Here is a 4,533-nt window from a genome sequence, read left to right as displayed (position 1 = left end):
ATACACTCCAATTGGGACACCCTATGCAAACATGTTCAAAAAGCTCTCCGAGAATGGTAAAATTCAACCTCTCGAATCAAGACCATTTGAGTCACTTTAAAGGACAGATAGGTATTACTGTCCATATCATCAGTCAGGAGGACATAAAATAGAAAATTGTTTCAAGTTCAAAGAATTGGTCCAACGTCTGATTGATGACAAGAAGCTAGTCCAACTCCCACGAGAAGCTACAATTAATGGAGTTTGGGACATTAATGATGAGGATGTCTACCATAAAGATGTCAAAGAAACTCCACTTTCGGCAATATATCCAGTACGTGACATTTGGGACGAAGAGGATTCACCTATTGATGTCCTCACAAGATTCGGGAGAATGCAACCTCCCATCATAACAGAGCATATACCTACTATTCAGCAAGTTCCCATACCTATTATAGAGGACAACAATGTTGTCAAATAGTTAAAAATGATTTAGGTCGAAATGAATATATGGAAACTTCTAGCTACATCCCGGGAACATAGAGTTGCAATCATGGATGCTTAAGATAAAGTAGGGATAGATTCGGACACCACTCCTGAGGGGTTGGCTAACTTTCTCACAAGTGATCTCCCAAGTCCCATCAACCTGATCACCTAATCTGACAAGGATCTACCGCAGGAAGGTGACAAGCACAATAAAGCTCTCAACCTCACAGTAGTTTGCAAGAGGATGAACGTCCCTATGACTCTTGTAGATAATGGATTGGCAATTAATGTTTGCCAACTTAAAACTGGGAGGATGTTAGGGATAAGAGATGAGGATTTATCCCCATCAACACAAGGAATAAGAGCCTGCGATAATTCGCGTCGCCAAGCACTAGGCACAATTACTATGAATATAACGGCGGGAGCAATCGAACATGCTACTACGTTCCAAGTAGTAGACGTTAAAGCATCATTCAATCTACTATTGGGACGCCCTTGGCTTCATGATCTAAGGTCGTCCCTTCATCTCTTCATCAACAAGTAAAAGCCATAGTTGGAGGAATACCGATTACGATCGATGCTTCACCTATGAGAATCAAAACAATAGAAAATCCACTAATTAATGTGGAGCATGATGAGAATGATGAAGATTTGTGGGGCTTTAATGAAGAGGTCTCCTTGATAGAGGATGATGAAAAGGACCCCTCTTCACTATGACCTCCACTCAAACATGGTAACCAATGCTATCTTGAGAAAACAAGGGCACTTCTCTAGAATGACTTTAGGAAAGAAGAAAGAGATAGCCAAACATATGGGACTACCTGGCCTCCCTAAGTCAGACACTTTTGAAGAGGATTTTCCATGTTATGAATTTTCAAAACCTTTCGTTGTAAACGGCATAAGACAACCAGGGTTCAAAATATTTTTGAATTGTTGCTTTCTAGATGAAATCCCAACTCCTAGCTATAAGGAGAAAGCACCCCCATGCTTTGACTTTAATGTCATGGGACTCTTCTTTGGGCGAGAAAAGAATGAGCCAAGGTATACAAAGTGAGAACTTTGATCCTTCAATGCTCATCACTCCAGCGGAAGATTTAGTACGAGGATGGCGCAAGACAGTAAAGGTGACTACTGCAAATGGAAAGAAGATCTCTATAACTACAGGACAAGGGCTAAGGTTTGAAGAATCGTTTGAGTCAGAGACCGAGTCAGAGTCTTTTCCTATCGAGTCCTCTAAGTCTTTAGTTGTAGCATCTCCCTCTAGTTCTTCTATTTCTACATCTATTCCTAGGATAGTTAGTAATCAAGTCCCAACGGACATTTTTTTTTTTATGTAATGATTTCAGAGTTCAATAATATGTATTCTTCCCCTTACTCTTCGTGCTTTTCTTTAACTCAAGATGACGAGCATTGCTTAACTAATGATAAAAATGACAAAGAAATTATTAAAGCAATGGAAACACTTGAAAACAAGACACCAATAATCGAGGATACCGAAACGGTTGATATCTCAAAAGATCCAACCACTAAAAGAGAAGTTAAAATCGGACTTACGCTAAACAAAGATGAAAGAATTGATTTAATTAATCTACTCAAAAAATTTATTGATGTATTTTCTTGGTCATACGAAGATATGCAAGGCATTAATAGAGACATAGCTCAACACACCATACCACTAATCCCAGGTTTGAAACCAGTAAAACAAAAGTGACGTCGAATGAAACCTGATGTAGCTCTTAAAATAAAAGAAGAAGTACAAAAAACAAATAACTGCAGGTTTTATCAGGGTATCCAAATACCCCGAATGGGTCGCAAATGTGGTCCCAGTTCCGGAAAAGGATGGTAGGGTTCGAATGTGTGTCGACTATCGAGATCTAAATAAGGCAAGTCCAAAGGACGACTTCCCTTTACCACACATCGATATTTTGGTAGATAAAACAGCGAATCACGCACTTCTCTCGTTTATGGATGGATAGGCAGGGTACAACCAGATTCTCATGGCTGAAGAAGACATGGAGAACACAACATTCATAACACCTTGGGGTACTTACTGTTACACGGTAATGCCATTCGGGTTGAAAAACGCGGGTGCTACTTACCAACGAGCAACAACTGCCTTACTCCATGACATGATGCACAAAGAAGTTGAAGTATATATGGACGACATGATTGTAAAATCCAAAGATCGTCCAGGACATCAAGTGGCCTTAAGAAAATTCTTTGAGAGGTTGAGGAAATACAATATGAGGTTGAATCCATCCAAATGTGCTTTTGGAGTAACCTCAAGAAAACTATTGGGATATGTCATAAGCTCTAGAGGAATAAAGATAGACCCAACCAAGATCAAAGCAATCATGTCAATGCCACCGCCCAAAATCGAGAAGCAAATTCGGGGATTTATTGGCCGGTTGCAATACATAAGTAGGTTCATATCCAAGTTGACAACAATATGTGAACCAATATTCAAGAAGCTCAAGAAAAATGTGTCAGTAATATGAGACTAAGAGTGTCAAAAAGCCTTTGAGAAGATCAAAGCCTATCTCGCCAATCCTCCCGTATTAGCTCCAGCACTCCCAGGAATCCCTCTTACGTTGTACTTAACAGTCACTTAAGAAACAATGAGAGCCATGCTCGCACAAGAAGTAGAAGAAAAAGAAAACGTCATCTACTATCTAAGCAAAAAGATGCTTGAATATGAGACACTCTATACACCACTTGAGAAATTGTGCCTCGCATTGGTGTGGGCCACAACCAAGTTAAGACACTACATGCTCGTTTACACAGTCTTTATAGTGTAACGAATGGACCCTCTCAAGTACTTATTTGAGAAATCTACGCTTAACGGACGCATTTCAAGGTGGATTAGTTTTACTAGCCCAGTTTGATATAAGATTCGTGCCTTTAAAGGCTATTAAAGGATCTGTGGTCTCGGACTTCCTAGCGGACTTCCCAATAGAAGATTCGACACCAATACATGATACTGAATTTTCAGATGAAGACTTGATGGTCACAGAAGATGATACCTGGACGCTATACTTCGATGGAGCCTCAAACCAAAAGTGATGTGGCGTAGGAGTCCTATTAGTATCACCTAAAGAGGAACACATTCCAATCTCAATAATGCTAAACTTCGATGTTACCAACAACGCTGCAGAATACGAAGCTTGTGTGGTAGGCCTCGAAACAGCTCTAGCATTAGGTGTAAAGAAACTTCTAATTTTCAGAGATTCCTCTTTGATCATCAACCAAATCTCCAAGAGATGGAAAGTTAGGAGTAAAAGCTTAGCTCCTTACCAAACATACTTGGAAACTCTCACCGATCAACTGGAAAAAGTAGAATACACCTATCTACCTAGAGAAGAAAATCAATTTGCCAATGCCTTGGCAAGACTAGCCTCAATGGTTAGAATTGAGCAAATGCCTCTTACTATAGAGAAAAGGCATAAACCGGCATATATCCAAGCCATAGAAGACGATGAAGCAATCCAAGAGGAGGAAGAAGAAGACGAAGAAGAACCATGGTATACTTATATACTCAATTATGTCACCAAGGGAGAATATTCTCCTCATGCTGACAAAAGAGCAAAACGAGCCTTGAGACTTTTGGCTTCCCAATACGTGCTCATAGGAGAAATGTAACACTAATGGGTACCTACAGGTCAAGCTCTCTTATGTGTAGGCAAAAAGGACGCTCAAAGGGCTATGAGAAGGATATTATTGGACTACCATGAACAGGGATTGCCATCAATATGTAAAAAGATGCCCTAAATGCCAAGTTTATGCAAATTAACAGCATAACCTCCATCTCTCCTTTACACATACACATCACCATGGCCATTCTCAACATGGGGAATCGATATAATTGGAAAAATCACGCCTCCTTGAACAGGAGGTCATGAATACATCCTAGTGGCAATTGATTACTTCACAAAGTGGGTTGAAGCACAATCATATGCTAAACTCACTGCAAAAACATGTAGCACTCTTTATCGAAAGGAACATAATTTGTCGATATGGAGTCCCACATGAGATGATAAGTGATAGTGGAACTCACTTTCAAGCCGAATG

This window comes from Chenopodium album, chromosome 19 (assembly GCF_948465745.1).
Source record: "Chenopodium album chromosome 19, dcCheAlbu1.1, whole genome shotgun sequence".
In the NCBI taxonomy this organism is placed as follows: Eukaryota; Viridiplantae; Streptophyta; class Magnoliopsida; order Caryophyllales; family Amaranthaceae; genus Chenopodium; species Chenopodium album.
Note: the sequence above shows the minus strand (reverse complement) of the source record.